Raw genomic sequence first — 18,201 nt, 5'->3', positions numbered from 1 at the left:
GCTCATTAATACTATCGCTCGCACTGACCCAGCTCATTAATATTATCGCTCGCACTGACCCAGCTCATTAATACTATCGTTCGCACTGACCCAGCTCATTAATACTATCGCTCGCACTGACCCAGCTCATTAATACTATCACTCGCTCATTAATACTATTGCTCGGACTGACCCATCTCATTAATGCTATCGCTCGTACCGCCCCACTTCATTAATACTTTCGCTCGCACTGACCCAGCTCATTAATAGTATCGCTCGGACTGACCCAGCTCATTAATACTAGCGCTCGCACTGACCCAGCTCATTAATACTATCGCTCACACAGCACAAGCTCATTAATACTATCGCTCGGACTGACCCAGCTCATTAATACTATCGCTCGGACTGACACAGCTGAATAATACTATCGCTCACACTGACCCAGCTCATTAATATTATCGCTCGCATAGCCCCAGCTCATTAATACTATCACTCGCACTGACCCAGCTCATTAATACTATCGCTGGCACTGACCCAGCTCATTATTACTATCGCTCGCACAGCACCAGCTCATTAATACTATCGCTCGGACTGACCCAGCTCATTAATACTATCGCTTGGACTGACCCAGCTCATTAATACTATCGCTCGCACTGACCCAGCTCATTAATACTATCGCTCGCACTGACCCAGTTCATTAATACTATCGCTCGGACTGACCCAGCTCATTAATACTATCGCTCGGACTGACCCAGCTCATTAATACGATCGCTTGGACTGACACAGCTCATTAATACTATCGCTTAGACTGACCCAGCTCATTAATACTATCGCTCGGACTGACCCAGCTCATTAATACTATCGCTTGCACTGACCCAGCTCATTAATACTATCGCTCGCACTGACCGAGTTCATTAATACTATCGCTCGGGCTGACTCAGCTCATTAATACTATTGCTCACACTGACCCAACTCATTAATACTATCGCTCGCACTGACCCAGCTCATTAATACTATCGCTCGCACAGCCCCAGCTCATTAATATTATCGCTCGCACTGACCCAGCTCATTAATACTATCGCTCGCACTGACCCAGCTCATTAATACTATCACTCGCTCATTAATACTATTGCTCGGACTGACCCATCTCATTAATTCTATCGCTCGCACTGACCCAGCTCATTAATACTATCGCTCACACTGACCCAGCTCATTAATACCATCGCTCGCACAGCCCCAGCTCATTAATACTATCGCTCGCACTGACCCAGCTCATTAATACTATCGCTCGCACTGACCCAGCTCATTAATACTATCGCTCGCACAGCCCCAGCTCATTAATACTGTCGCTCGCACTGACCCAGCTCATTAATACTATCGCTCGTCTGACCCAGCTCATTAATACTATCGCTCGCACTGACCCAGCTCATTAATACTGTCGCTCGCACTGACCCAGCTCATTAATACGCTCGCTCGCACTGACCCAGCTCATTAATACGCTCGCTCGCACTGACCCAGCTCATTAATACTATCGCTCGCACTGACCCAGCTCATTAATACTATCGCTCGCACTGACCCAGCTCATTAATACTATCGCTCGCACTGACCCAGCTCATTAATACTATCGCTCGCACAGCCCCAGCTGAATAATACTATCGCTCGCACTGACCCAGCTCATTAATACTATCGTTCGCACTGACCCAGCTCATTAATATTATCGCTCGCACTGACCCAGCTCATTAATACTATCGCTCGCACTGACCCAGCTCATTAATACTATCGCTCGCACTGACCCAGCTCATTAATACTATCGCTCACACTGACCCAGCTCATTAATACTATCGCTCGCACAGCCCCAGCTCATTAATACTGTCACTCGCACTGACCCAGCACATTAATACTATCGTTCATACTGACCCAGCTCATTAATACTACCGCTCGCACTGACCCAGCTCATTAATACAACCGCTCGCACTGACCCAGCTCATTAATACTATCGCTCGGACTGACCCAGCTCATTAATACTATCGCTCGCACTGACCCAGCTCATTAATACTATCGCTCGCACAGCCCCAGCTGAATAATACTATCGCTCGCACTGACCCAGCTCATTAATGCTGTCGTTCGCACAGCCCCAGCTGAATAATACTATCGCTGACACTGACCCAGCTCATTATTACTATCGCTCGCACCGACCCAGCTCATTAATACTATCGCTCGGACTGACCCAGATCATTAATACTATCGCTCGGACTGACCCAGCTGAATAATACTATCGCTCACACTGACCCAGCTCATTAATACTATCGCTCGCATAGCCCCAGCTCATTAATACTATCGCACGCACTGACTCAGCTCATTAATACTATCGCTCGCACTGACGCAACTTATTATTACTATCGCTCGCACAGCACCAGCTCATTAATACTATCGCTCGGACTGACCCAGCTCATTAATACTATCGCTTGGACTGACCCAGCTCATTAATACTATCGCTCGCACTGACCCAGCTCATTAATACTATCGCTCGCACTGACCCACTTCATTAATACGCTCGCTCGGACTGACCCAGCTCATTAATACTATCGCTCGGACTGACCCAGCTCATTAATACTATCGCTCGGATTGACCCAGCTCATTAATACTATCGTTTGGACTGACCCAGCTCATTAATACTATCGCTTGGACTGACCCAGCTCATTAATACTATCGCTCGCACTGACCCACCTCATTAATACTATCACTCGCTCATTAATACTATCGCTCGGACTGACCCAACTCATTAATTCTATCGCTCGCACTGACCCAGCTCATTAATACTATCGCTCGCACAGCCCCAGCTCATTAATATTATCGCTCGCACTGACCCAGCTCATTAATGCTATCGCTCGCACTGACCAAGCTCATTAATACGATCGCTCGCACTGACCCAGCTCATAAATACTATCGCTCACACTGACCCAGCTCATTAATACCATCGCTCGCACAGCCCCAGCTCATTAATACTGTGTCTCGCACTGACCCAGCTCATTAATACTATCGCTCGCACTGACCCAGCTCATTAATACTATCGCTCGCACTGACCCAGCTCATTAATACTATCGCTCGCACTGACCCAGCTCATTAATACTATCGTTCGCACAGCACCAGCTCATTAATACTGTCGCTCGCACTGACCCAGCTCATTAATACTATCGCTCGGTCTGACCCAGCTCATTAATACTATCGCTCGCACTGACCCAGCTCATTAATACTATCGCTCGCACAGCCCCAGCTCATTAATACTGTCGCTCGCATTGACCCAGCTCATTAATACTGTCGCTCGCACTGACCCAGCTCATTAATACTATCGCTCGCACTGACCCAGCTCATTAATACTGTCGCTCGGACTGACCCAGCTCATTAATACTATCGCTCGGACTGACCCAGCTCATTAATACTATCGCTCGCACTGACCCAGTTCATTAATACTATCGCTCAGGCTGACTCAGCTCATTAATACTATTGCTCACACCGACCCAGCTCATTAATACTATCGCTCGCACTGACCCAGCTCATTAATACAATCGCTCGCACAGCACCAGCTCATTAATATTATCGCTCGCACTGACCCAGCTCATTAATACTATCGCTCGCACAGCACCAGCTCATTAATACTATCGCTCAGACTGACCCAGTTCATTAATACTATCGCTTGGACTGACCCAGCTCATTAATACTATCGCTCGCACTGACCCAGCTCATTAATACTATCGCTCGCACTGACCCACTTCATTAATACGCTCGCTCGGACTGACCCAGCTCATTAATACTATCGCTCGGACTGACCCAGCTCATTAATACTATCGCTCGGACTGACCCAGCTCATTAATACTATCGCTCGCACTGATCCAGTTCATTAATACTATCGCTCGGGCTGACTCAGCTCATTAATACTATTGCTCACACCGACCCAGCTCATTAATACTAGCGCTCGCACTGACCCAGCTCATTAATACTATTGCTCGCACAGCCCCAGCTCATTAATATTATCGCTCGCACTGACCCAGCTCATTAATACTATCGCTCGCACTGACCCAGCTCATTAATACTATCGCTCGCACTGACCCAGCTCATTAATACTATCGCTCACACTGACCCAGCTCATTAACACGATCGCTCGCACAGCCCCAGCTCATTAATACTGTCGCTCGCACTGACCCAGCACATTAATACTATCGTTCGTACTGACCCAGCTCATTAATACTACCGCTCGCACTGACCCAGCTCATTAATACTTTCGCTCGCACTGACCCAGCTCATTAATACTATCGCTCGCACTTACCCAGCTCATTAATACTATCGCTCGCACTGACCCAGCTCATTAATACTATCGCTCGCACTTACCCAGCTCATTAATACTATCGCTCGCACTGACCCAGCTCATTAATACTATCGCTCGCACTGACCCAGCTCATTAATACTATCGCTCACACTGACCCAGCTCATTAACACGATCGCTCGCACAGCCCCAGCTCATTAATACTGTCGCTCGCACTGACCCAGCACATTAATACTATCGTTCGTACTGACCCAGCTCATTAATACTACCGCTCGCACTGACCCAGCTTATTAATACTTGCGCTCGCACTGACCCAGCTCATTAATACTATCGCTCGCACTTACCCAGCTCATTAATACTATCGCTCGCACTGACCCAGCTCATTAATACTATCGCTCGGACTGACCCAGCTCATTAATACTATCGCTCGCAACGACCCAGCTCATTAATACTTTCGCTCGCACTGACCCAGCTCATTAATACTATCGCTCGCACTGACCCAGCTCATTAATACTATCGCTCGGACTGACCCAGCTCATTAATACTATCGCGCGGACTGACCCAGCTCATTAATACTATCGCTCACACTGACCCAGCTCATTAATACTATCGCTCGCACTGACCCAGCTCATTAATACTATCGCTCGCACTGACCCAGCTCATTAATACTATCGCTCGGACTGACCCAGCTCATTAATACTATCGCTCGGACTGACCCAGCTCATTAATACTATCGCTCACACTGACCCAGCTCATTAATACTATCGCTCGGACTGACCCAGCTCATTAATACTATCGCTCGGACTGACCCAGCTCATTAATACTATCGCTCGCACTGACCCAGCTCATTAATACTATCGCTCGCACTGACCCAGCTCATTAATACTATCGCTCGCACTGACCCAGCTCATTAATACTATCGCTCACACTGACCCAGCTGTGTCCTGTGGGAACACCCCAGTGGAATCTCTGACCGAATCAAGATGGAATAAGACTCTGTTTCCTATCCTTGGCCCTGCTTCCTAGCAGCAGCAATTACCCAGCAGGAGTGCAGTGTTAGAATGACACAGAAACTGGGAAGACTGGAATGTCGGGGTGGGCAGGAAGGAATAGGTAAAAATTGTAAAAAATGGGAACATTGGAGAAGCAAGACACTTCATTATCGTATTTAAATCAGGCCCCCATGTACCGTTGAGAGGCTGATTTAAATTTAACATTGGCCAGCCAGGTTTCCCAGGACTCTGGAAACTTGGTAGCGAAATGAGTCGGGAAAGTGTTCTGTGATTGGCGACCCCCACCTAGCTCCAATCCCAAGCTCTGATTCTCTGATCCCGAGATCCAATCTCTCCTGATTGCCAGGGATTGTTCCCAACAGTCTCCTGCTGCTGGTTTCCCACTCAGTAGCCAGCAAGCTGCCGGGTGGTAAATGTAAGAAGAAAATGATAATGAGGTCATAAGAACATAAGAAATAGGAGCCGGAGTAGGCCATTTGGCCCCTCGAGCCTGCTCCACCATTAAATAAGATCATGGCTGATCGCATCTTTGTTTCAACTCCACTTCCCTGCCCGCTCTCCATAACCCGTGACTCCCTTATCATTCAAAAATCTGTCTACCTCCACCATAAATATATTCAATGCCCCAGCCTCCATAGCTCTCTGGTGTAGAGAATTTCAAAGATTCACGACCCTCTGAGAGAAGAAATTCCTCCTCATCTTCGTTTTAAATGCGCGACCCCTTTTTCTGAAACCATGCCATCTTGTTCTCGATTCCCCCACGAGTGGAAACATCCTCTCAGCATCTACCCTGTCGAGCCCCCTCATAATCTTATACACTTCAATAAGATCACCTCTCATTCATCTGAACTCCAATGAGTATAGGCCCAATCTGCTCAACCTTTCTTCATCTCAGGAATCAACCTCATGAACATTCTCTGAACTGCCACCAATGCAAGAACATCCCTCCTTAAATTAGGAGACCAAAACTGTATGCAGTACTCCAGGTATGGGCTCACCAACAGTTGTAGCAGGACTTCTCTGCTTTTATAATCCACCCACCTTGCAATAAAGGCCAACATTCCATTTGCCTTCTGAATTACTTGTTTTACCTGCATGCTAACTTTTTGAGTTTCATGTACAAGGACCCCCAGATCCCTCTGTACTGCAGCATTTTGTAATCTCTCCCCATTTAAATAATAATTAGCTTTTTTATTTTTCCTACCAAAGTGGATAACCTCACATTTTCCCACATTATACTCCATCTGCCAGATGTTTGCCCACTCACTTAGCCTATCTGTATCCCTCTGCAGATTTTTTGCATCCTCCTGACAACTTGCTTTCCCACCCATCTTTGTATCATCAGCAAATTTGGCTACATTACACTCGGTCCCTTCATCCAAATCATTAATGTATATTGTAAATAGTTGAGGCCCCAGCACTGATCTCTGTGACACTCCACTAGTTAGAGTTTACCAACCTGAAAATGACACATTTATCCCGACTCTCTGTTTTTTGTTAGTTAGCCAATCCTCTATCCATGCTAATATATTACCCCCAACCCCGTGAGCTTTTATCTTGTGCAGTAACCTCTTACGGGGCACCTTATCGAATGCCTTCTGGAATTCCAAATACACCACATCCACTGGTTCCCCTTTACCCACCCTGCTTGTTATATCCTCAAAATACTCCAGCAAATTTGTCAAACAGGATTTCTCTTTCATAAAACCATGCTGACTCTGGTTGACTGTATTATGATTTTCTAAATGTCCTGCTACTACTTCCTTAATAATGGACTCCAGCATTTTCCCACTGACAGATGTTAGGCTAACCGGTCTATAGTTTCCTGCTTTCTGTCTGCCTCCTTTGTAATTGCCTTTATTGAAGTTCAGGACTCTAGATTGAGACCTCGGGCCTGAAATTGATGGACTGCTGTCGCCACTGCCGCCGCCAACCTGATTGGGTCCCGCCCTGTGCCACTTTCAATTTGGGCTGGAGCGGGCGGGAGGGGAGAACCGCCAGGGACTGCCCGCTACCGAATGGCGCAAGTGAGCACCCACCCGCCGAGATCGCATATTCATGCGGGCTTGAGTCGGCACCAGAACGGGGGTGGAGGCTGGTCTGTCCTCGACGGTGAGTAGGAAGATCTTAAACAAAAGGTTGGTAAACATTTTCTAAATTTTTTTTCACAGCAACTTACCTGATTGGGGTCCCCTGAAGGTGTTCCAATGTTTTTTTTCCCGATGATTTTTCTTTGCAGATATTCGACCCTCCCTGGACCGCCTTCATCCTCGGCAGCACTTGGGCGGCAAGTGCCTTTGTCGCCGAGAATGAGAGCTCCCGCTGGCTGCCGTCCAGATTGGCGGCGTACATCGCAGATTTGCTGCCCGCTGACCTTCGAGGGATATGAGTCATCAAATTCAGGCCCCTAGATTTCTCACTCTCAAGCTGAATTTGAAATTCTACCACACCATGATCACTCTTCTCAAGAAGATACTTTACTATGAGATCATTAATTCATCCAGTCTCATTACACATTACCAGATGTAAAATAATCTGCACCCTGGTTGGTTCCACAATGTATTTATTGTTCTAAGAAACCATCCCGAATACACTCGATGAACTCTTCCACAAGGCTACCTTTGCCAATTTGATTTGTAAAATCAAATGACAATTAAAATAACCCAAGATTATTGCCGTACCTTTCTGACAAGCCTCCATTATTTCTTGATTTATACTCTGTCCTACAGTATAGCTAATGTTAGGGGGCCTATAGACTATTCTCACCAGTGACTTCTTTCCCATATTATTTCTTATCTCCACCCAAACTGATTCTACATCTTGATCTTCTGAGCCAAGATAATTTCTCACTACTGCACAGATCTCATCCTTTATTCACAGAGCAACCCCACATCCTTTTTCTTTCTGCCTATCCTTCCGAAATGGCAAATACCTCTCAATATTGGGTGTGACTGCGAGTGAAGCAGGTACGGGGATCCAGGAGGTAGTATTGCAGGAGTCTCAGTCCCTGCACTTGTCCAATAGATTTGAGGTTCTTGCAATTCTTGAGGCCAAGTGTGCAGACTGCGGGGTGGACGAGCAGACTGACCAAGGCACCGTGGTACAGAAAGCCATTCAAGTGGGGGAGTAAAGAGGGAGGTGGCTGTACTAGGGGACAGTATAGTTAGGGGCATAGATAAGGTTCTGTGCAGCCAAGAGCGTGGGTCCCGAAGGCTGTGTTGCCTACCCGGTGCCAGGGTAAAGGACATCTCCGGGCTGGAGAAGAACTTGGAGTGGGAGGGGGAGATCCAGTTGTCGTGGTACACGTAGGTACCAATGACATAGGTAGGACTAAGAAAGAGGTTCTGCTGAGAGAGTTTGAACAGCTAGGGACTAAATTGGAAAGCAGAATCACAAAGGTAATAATCTCTGCATTATTACCTGAGCCACGAGCAAATTGGCATAGGGTCAATAGAATCCGGGAGATGAATGCGTGGCTCAGAGGTTGGTGTGGGAGAAGTGGGTTTTGTTTCGTGGGGCACTGGCACCAATACTCGGGAGAGAGAGAGCTGTTCCCTGGGGACGGACTACACCTGAACTATGCTGGGACCAGACTTCTGGCGAACCGAATAACTAGGGAGGTAGATGGGGCTTTAAACTAAATAGGGGGGCGGGGGGGGGGGGCGGTGGGGAGGACGTTCACAGTGGAGAGAAATCTAGAATGCTAAAGAGAAAAGAAAAGGAAGCAATGCAGGAAAGTGATTGTGGTAAGGATAACTAGATTATGTCAGGAAGGGACAGAGCATACAAACAAAAGAGTGCACTAACAAATAGGGTCCAGGTAAGAAAAAATAGCGATAAGACAAATAGGGCTATAGTACAAAATAATGTTAAGATGTCTAAGAATGTTAAAAAGACAAATTTAAAAGCACTGTATCTGACCGCCCGAAGCATCTGTAATAAGGTCGATGAAGTAACAGCGCAAATAGATGTAAACAGATACGATATAGTTGCAATTACGGAGACATGGTTGCAGGGTAACCAGGGTTGGGAACTGAATATCCAAGGATATTCGATATTTAGGAAGGACAGACAAAAAGGAAAAGGGGGTGGTGTGGCGTTGTTAGTGAAGGATGAAATTAGAGCAATAGTGAGAAAGGATATTGGCTCAGAAAATCAAGATGTAGAATCAGTCTGGGTGGAGCTAAGGATCGCCGAGGGGCAGAAAGCATTGGTGGGAGTTGTCTATAGGCCTCCAAATAGTAGAGGTAGTGTAGGGGATGGCATCAAACAATTAGAGATGCATGTAACAAGGGTACTACAGTAATCGTAGGTGACTTTAATCTACATATAGACTGGCCAAACCAAATTAGTAATAATACTGTGGAGGATGAATTCCTGGAGTGTGTACAAGATGGTTTTTTAGACCAGTATGTTGAGGAGCCGACAAGGGAACAGGCTATCCTGGATTGGGCATTGTGTAATGAGAAAGGGTTAATTAACAATCTTGTTGTGTGGGGTCCTTTAGGGAAGAGTGACCATAACATGATTGAATTCTTTATTAAGATGGAAAATGAAGTAGTCCAATCCGAAACTAGGGTCCTAAATCTAAACATAGGAAGCTACGAAGGTATGAGGAATGAATTGGCTGTGATAGATTGGGAAGCTTCATTAAAAGGCATGACGGTGGATAGGCGATGGCTAATATTTAAGGAACGAATGCATGAATTGCAACAGTTATACATTCCTTTCTGGCGTAAAAGCACAAAAGGAAAAGTGGCCCAACCATGGCTAACAAAAGAAATTAAGGATAGTATTAGATCCAAAGAGGAGTTATACAAAGTTGCCAGAAAAAGTAGCAAGGCTGAGGATTGGGAGCAGTTTAGAATTCAGCAAAAAAGGACCAAGGGATTGATTAAGAGGGGAAAAATAGAGTATAAGAGTAAACTTGCAAGGATCATAAAAGCCGACTGCAAAAGTTTCTACAAGTACATAAAAGGAAAAGATTAGTGAAGACAAATGTATGTCCTTTACAGACAGAAATGGGGGAATTTGTAATGGGGAACAAGGAAATGGCAGAACAATTAAATAAATACTTTGGTTCTGTCTTCACGGAAAAAGACACAAATAACATCCCAGAAATGCTAGGGAACCAAGGGTCTAGTGAGCAAGAGGAATTAAAGGAAATGATTATTAGTAAGAAAATAGTGCTGGAGAAACTAATGGGACTGAAGGCAGATAAATCCCAGGGCCTGATGATCTGCAGCCCAGAGTGCTAAAAGAGGTAGCCATGGAAATAGTAGATGCATTGGTGAGCACTAGGTCCGTGCAGCAGAGCTGGTCTCCAGTCGTCTTGGTTAATCCTTGCTACTGGACCAAGACCTAGCTCTGTCAAGCCCGTGTGGTGGCTGGTGTGCAATGGTCACCACACGTTAAAACAATCCAAGCACAGGCATCTTCCACCCTTCAAGATTTAGTTCGGACCTGGAATTTTAGGTCCATCATTGAAACACCTGTGAACTTTTTGCCATGGAAGCAAGTCATCCTCGATTTGAGGGACTGCCTATGATGATGAGATGCATGGGTTGTCATCTTCCAAAATTCTATAGATCATGGAACAGTTCCTGCAGATTAGAGGGTGGAAAATGTAACTCCACTATTTAAAAAAGGAGGGAGAGAGAAAACAGGAAACTACAGACCAGTTAGCCTGACATCAGTAGTAGGGAAAATGCTGGAGTCTATTATAAAGGATGTGATAACGGCACATTTAGGTAAAATCAATGGGATTAAACAAAGTCAACATGGATTTATGAAAGGAAAATCATGTTTGACAAACCTACTGGAGTTTTTTGAGGATGTAACTGATAGAATAGATAAGGGAGAACCAGTGGATGTAATGTATTTGGATTTTCAGAAGACCTTTGATAAAGTCCCACATAAGAGGTTAGTGTGCAAAATTAAAGCACATAGGATTGGGGGTAATGTATTGGCATGGATTGAAAATTGGTTAACTGACAGGAAACAGAGAGTAGGAATGAATGGATCTTTTTTGGGGTGCCGGGCAGCGACGAGTGGGGTACCACAGGGATCAGTGCTTGGGCCCCAGCTATTCACAATATTATAAATATAAAAATAAATTATTTGGATGAGGGAACCAAATGTAATATTTCCAAGTTTGCTGACGACACAAAACTAGATGGGATTGTGAGTTGTGAGGAGGATGCAATGATGCTGCAAGGCGAATTAAATAGGTTGAATGAGTGGGCAAACACATGGCAGATGCAGTGTAACATGGATAAATGTGAAGTTATCCACTTTGGTAGGAAAAACATAAGGACAAAGTATTATTTAAATGGTAATGGCTTGGGAAGTTTTGATGTACAGAGGGACCTGGGTGTCATTGTACACCAGTCATTGAAAGCAAACATGCAGGTGCAGCAAGCAGTTAGGAAGGCAAATGGTATGTTGGCCTTCATTGCAAGAGGATTTGAGTTCAGGAGCAAGAATGTCTTGCTACAGTTATACAGGGCCTTGGTGAGACTGCAACTGGAGTATTGTGTGCAGTTTTGGTCTCCTTACTTAAGAAAGGATATACTTACCATAGAGGGAGTGCAGCGAAGGTTCACCAGACTGATTCCTGGGATGGCAGGACTGTCGTATGAGGAGAGATTTGGTCGACTAGGCCTGTATTCACTAGAGTTTAGAAGAATGAGAGGGGATCTCATTGAAACCTATAAAATTCTGACGGGGTTGGACAGACTGGATGCGGGGAGGATGTTTCCCCTGGCTGGGAAGTCTAGAACAAGGGGTCACAGTCTCAAGGTACAGAGTAGGAAATGAGGAGAAATGTTTTCACTCAGAGGGTGGTGAACCTGTGGAACTCTCTACCACAGAAGGCTGTGGAGGCCAAGTCACTGAATATATTTAAGAGGGAGATAGATAGATTTCTAGAAACAAAAGGCATTAAGGGGGTATGGGGAAAAAGTAGAAATATGGTGTTGAGATAGAGGATCAGCCATGATCATATTGAATGGGGATGCAGACTCGAAGGGCTGAATGGCCTACTACTGCTCCTATTTTCTATGTTTCTATGTAATATTCAGTTTGCAGACTTGGTCACCTTGCAACCACGTCTCTGTAATGGCTATCAGATCATACCCATTTATATCTATTTGCGCCGTCAACTCATCTATCTTATTACGAATGCTAAGTGCATTCAGATAATTTTGTCTTTTTACCATTTTTCTCTACTCTGACCCCACTTTCTAATGCACTTTATGTTTATACGCTCTGTCCCTTCCTGTCACACTCAGGTTATCATTACCCCTATCGCTAGCCACACTATTGCCTTCTTTTTTTTACTTTTTAAATTTCCCCCCCACTGTTTCGTTAATAGCGGCTGGACCTCCACATCCCCATGGTTTCCGGGTCTCCCCCTCTCCCCCTAGTCTCTAAAATGAAACTAGATTTTTGCACATTTACAAACACTTTACACATTGCAGGATGTACAACATGATTTTCAAATTCTGTTACAGCTCAATGCATTATTGGGTGACGTTCAGAGGCAGATAACTGAAAGGAAGAAGCACCTTTATAACACAGCTTCTTTGTCTGTTCAGAGTACGATGAAATCAGCATACGAAGGTACGGTCTGTTATAGATAGCTGGCATGCCAGCACTGACACTTACATGGTGTGTTATAGATAGCTAACTTGCTAACACTGACACTTAGCATGGTCTGTGTTAGAGAGCTGGCACGTTAACACTGACACTTAGCATGGGGGCATGGTGTGTTATTCACGCACTGGCATTACAGTGTGTTATACTTAGCTGGGCACTGTAGTACTGACACTTGGTATGGCTCTAAAGTCAATTATAGATAGCTTGGCACTTACACACTGGTACACGGGTGCAGCGTGTTTTTGATAGCTGGGCTAGGTAGTACTGATATATTTGTGCGATTTCTTAATTACAATTATTTATTTTTTCAGAAGCTGCAAGGAAAAAAGGCGCAAGACTCGTGCTGTCCATGCAGAATATATTAAGAGAGCATGTAAAAGATTAAGAGGGAAAGCTTTTCAAAGATGCAGTAGCCAGCGTGATGGAGGAATTCAACAGCGTGAAGGTTCTTTTTAGATTAATAATATTTTCTGGCTACAGGTGCTGAAATACACACTGCGTTCTATATCAGGTAGTAAACACATGTTGAAATACACACTGTGTTCTACATCAGGTAGTCATCATCATAAGCAGTCCCTCGGAATCGAGGAAAACTTGCTTCCACTCCTGAAGTGAGTTCTTTGGTGGCTGAACAGTCTAATACGGGAGCCACAGACTCTGTCACAGATGGGACAGATAGTGATTGAGGGAAGGGGTGGGTGGGACAGATTTGCCACACGCTCTTTCCGCTGCCTGCGCTTGATTTCTGCATGCTCTCGGCGATGAGACTCGAGGTGCTCAACGCCCTCTCAGGTGTACTTCCTCCACTTAGGGCGGTCTTGGGCCAGGGACTCCTAGGTGTTAGTGGGGATGTTACACTTTATCAGGGAGACTTTGAGGGTGTCCTTGTAGCATTTCTGCTGCCCACCTTTGGCTCATTTGCCGTGAAGGAGCTCAGAGTAGAGCATTTGCTTTGGGAGTCTCGTATCTGGCATGCGGACGATGTGACCTGCCCAGCAGAGCTGATCGAGTGTGGTCAGTGCTTCAATGCTGGGGATGTTAGCCTGGCTGATATTGGTGTGTCTGTCCTCCCAGGGGATTTGTAGGATCTTGCTGAGACATCGTTGGTGATATTTCTCCAGCAACTTGAGGTGTCTACTGTACATGGTCCATGTCTCTGAGCCATACAGGAGGGCAGCTATTACTACAGCCCTGCAGACCATGAGCTTGGTGGTAGTTTTGAGGGCCTGGCCTTCAAACACTCTTTTCCTCAGGTGGCCGAAGGCTGCACTGGCGCACTGGAGGCAGTGTTGGATCTCGTCGTTGATGCCTGCTCTTGTTGATAGGAGGCTCCCGAGATAGGGGAAATGGTCCATGTTATCCAGAGCTGCTCCACGATGACATGCAGGCCGTGATCCTTACCAACAGATCCATCACAGACCTAATCCACATCCGGACCGGGGTCAAACAGGGTTGCGTCATCGCCCCAACCCTCATCTCAATCTTTCTCGCTGCCATGTTCCACCTCACAGTCAACAAGCTCCCCACTGGAGTGGAAGTAAACTACAGAACCAGTGGGAACCTGTTCAACCTGCGCCATCTCCAGGCCAGATCCAAGACCACCCCAACCTCTGTCGTCGAGCTACAGTACGCGACGATGCCAGCGTCTGCGCACAAACAGAGGCTGCACTCCAGGACATAGTCGACGTATTTACTGAGGCGTAAAAAAGCATGGGCCTTACACTAAATATCCGTAAGTCAAAGGTCCTCCACCAGCCTGTTCTCACCGCACAGCACTGTCCCCCAGTCATCAAGATCAGGTAGTAAACACATGCTGAAATACGCATTGCGAACTATATCGGGTAGTAAACACATGCTGAAATACACACTGTTCTATATCGGGTGGTAAACAGGTCTGTATTGCAGAGTAATGAGCAGAAATTACATCTCGCTATTTTTATCATGTGAAGGACTATTTGAAGGATGAGATGGAGAAAAGAATGGCCATCACCTTGAAGCTGGGATTGTCCCAATGGCCCGGGTGTTATCCTTTACCAGGTAATTGATCACAGGCTGCTCTTCATGTACAAGCTCACATCACCGAATATTTGTAACTGACGCTTTTTTATTTCTTTTATTGCAGATTTTGAAAATGAGTTCCAGCAGATTGTGCCAATCTGGGATGAAGTTAAGTAGAATTCACCAAAAGCAAACTCGTTGTCTTGGATCTGTTTTATCACTGAGATCCAGACTGGGATATTGATGGAGAGAAGCACAAGTCCATGCTGATACTTTTTCTCAGTAAGATATATAATTGTGAGATAGATTACTGGTGTGAGATAGATTACTGGTGTAAGGGCCCAGCTTTAGTGTGAGATAGATTACTGGTGTAAGGACCCTGTGTGAGATAGGTCACTGATATAAGGAAGCTACTGTTAGACATTAGGAGTACATAAAATGTGTATGGTTCTGCAAATGAAATTGCAACTGTATAATACTCTGCTGAATGATTGTATTAGAGCTTGAGACAAGTGAGGGGTTAATGTATAAGTTGTGTTTTACTAGAACTGCTTATATTTCATTTTCCTGGGAAATTAATGAGATGAGAGACTGTAGCCTTGGGAGGAGAGGGCTGGATGAGTTATGGTGAAGACAACCCTCAGCCTGCTGTAAGGCCATGATTGGTTATGTACAGAAAGCATGTGTAATTGTTGTGAAGACCCCTGGCAGGTGGGAGATAACAGCAGTGTTAGCCTTTTTCCATGGCTTAATCAACTTGACTACCATTGGGCATCCTGTTTTAAGGGGAACCTCTATACATTAAATGGTCTTGTCAATATTCTACCCCAGGTCCACCCCTAAAAAGGATATAAAAGAAAGACCAGGAAAGCCCCTAGCGCAGACGGTAGAGTAAGGACTCATGAAAGTGGAGTTAATGCTGACTTTGGTCTAACATAGAAACATAGAAAATAGGTGCAGGAGTAGGCCATTTGGCCCTTCGAGCCTGCACCACCATTCAATGAGTTCATGGCTGATCATGCAACTTCAGTACCCCACTCATGCCTTCTCTCCATACCCCTTGATCCCTTTAGCCGTAAGGGCCACATCTAACTCCCTTTTGAATATATCTAACGAATTGGCCTCAACAACTTACTGTGGTAGAGAATTCCACAGGTTCACAATTCTCTGGGTGAAAAAGTACCTCATCTCGGTCCTAAATGGCTTACCCCTTATCCTTAGACTGTGATCCCTGGTTATGGACGTCCCCAACATCGGGAACATTCTTCCTGCATCTAACCTGTCCAATCCGGTCAGAATTTTATATGTTTCTATGAGATCCCCTCTCATTTGTCTAAATTCTTGGGCAGTTCAGGAAAAGTGAGGAAGAAGAAGAGTTGTTCATGCACACCAGCCGTCTGTTCGATTGGGCCCAGTACCAGCTACTTATCACAGTTGTACGATTTTTCTGTATTACCAGTGTATTATATTCCATCTTAAACTCCAATTAAACTCAATATACCCACCATATTGGTTTGCACTCGATCCTGATTATTTGAAAGACCAGAGATAAGTTAATCTCTACACTGCGTTCGTGTGAAATAGATCACTGGTGTAAGGGACCTGCTTTAGTGCTGAATAGATCACTCATGTAAAGGCCCTGTGTGCGATAGATCTCTGAAGGAAGGGCGCTGCTTTACTGTGAGATAGATCTCAGTACAAGGGGACCTCAGAATATGGCCAAGATGGATCATCCACTGGGCACTTCTGGCTGAAGATGTTGTAGGGGGTGGTGTGTGGGTCAGGTTCACCTCTGACCTTCTGAGTGGTTCGAATCGCTCCCACTCCCTGGCTTCTAGACTTTGGATTTATTTGGGGAATGTGACAAAGTGCAAGAGACAACTGGTTTGGTGCAAAGAACTTCGATTTTATTAAGGACAAGAAAATGCAATGTCAAACTTGTAATCTTTGAAATAATGAACACTATATCGCACATTCAAAGGGGTTACAGAAATAATCCACCTCCCACCTCCCAATGTCTAACTCTGACTAGGTTAAACTCCAGGGCAAACAGGGACTATGCTCACCAATCCTTTATTGTCAGTTGGTGGTGGTTTGCAATTTCAGGGTTCGCTGGACTCTGTAGGTTCTGCTTGCCGTACCCCGAACGTCGTAGAGGACTTCTCACTGCGTAGTCTTCAGCTGGGTAGTGTCTGCTGTAGGGCGCGTATTGGACTTATGGGGTGAGTACCCACTTTCTTTCGTTATACAAAGGTTTCAAAAGCCTCTTTAGATAATGCTTCACCTGTTGGTATTAATTACTAGATTGTAGAGTGGAAAATTTTGAATCTTCGGTTTCTTCTTTGAGGAGTTTTGTTTCGGAGTTGGTCGATCGCGGTGTTTTCGATGGTACCACGTTGGCTGTGGTCGGTTGCTGCTGCGATGGCGATGTCCGGAGGGACTGGGACTGCTTTCTCTGCCGTGGTGATGTTTTTCCTTCTTCTTCGATAGCAGAGCAGTGTAGCCCCAGGAGTGTTGTCGAGGCTGGAGAGGCTTGTTAAAACTGCTGCGGTGGTCTCTCCTTTCTCCCTCTGATGCATTGCCAAATGCTGCTCCTCCGATGCCAAGCATTCATTAAATCAGGGCCCCAGTTATACTTTAGGAACTGTTCTAATCTTCGCGCCAAATCAGCCCTGATTCTTTGTTTAATTTTTGGCGGGCTTGATATCTCTTTGTCATATTTTGACGGGCTCATTAATGTTAACCTGTCTCGGATGTGTCGATCTTTTAAATTTGTTTCTTGATGGGGAAAAATTAGCTTTGGTATTTGCAATGTCTGCCTAGGCCTGGGTTTTCCATGCGGGCTGGATATACCATTGTCATTATGTATATGCTGGATTGGTTTTTTGTTCACGGTGATGGCTGGCTATCTCTAGGTTGATTGTTGCTATGTTAATGTCTCCCGGAGAGAAGGGTTTTCGAGTTTACACAATTCCCCAGACAGTTTGTTTAGCTTCAATACCCCAGACAGTTTCAATACTCAAAACTGGTTTCTTTTGAAGGATAGCTCTCCTTTAGTTCTTAGCCCTTCCCACACGGACCCAATCTGCCTTGTAAAATCCCAAATTTGATTAAAACTCGTAGTTTCTTCCATGTGCACTTCAGGATCTCAAGCTTTCTGGTAGATAGTTCCAAATTAAATTTCCTTTCCAATGAGTCCAAACACTGGGGGGGGGGGGGTTTCCCGCGAAT

The 18,201-nt window shown here is 45.4% G+C and overlaps 1 pseudogene; it reads left to right on the top strand.

Annotated features, from left to right (window-relative positions):
* The window catches only part of LOC139279601 (uncharacterized), a 131,363-nt pseudogene extending 116,216 nt beyond the window's left edge, over positions 1-15,147 (top strand).
* Positions 15,148-18,201: the final 3,054 nt, after the last annotated feature.

The sequence above is a fragment of the Pristiophorus japonicus genome, chromosome 14 (assembly GCF_044704955.1).
Source record: "Pristiophorus japonicus isolate sPriJap1 chromosome 14, sPriJap1.hap1, whole genome shotgun sequence".
Taxonomy (NCBI): domain Eukaryota; kingdom Metazoa; phylum Chordata; class Chondrichthyes; family Pristiophoridae; genus Pristiophorus; species Pristiophorus japonicus.
Note: the sequence above shows the minus strand (reverse complement) of the source record. Positions and strands in the feature narration are given on the sequence as shown.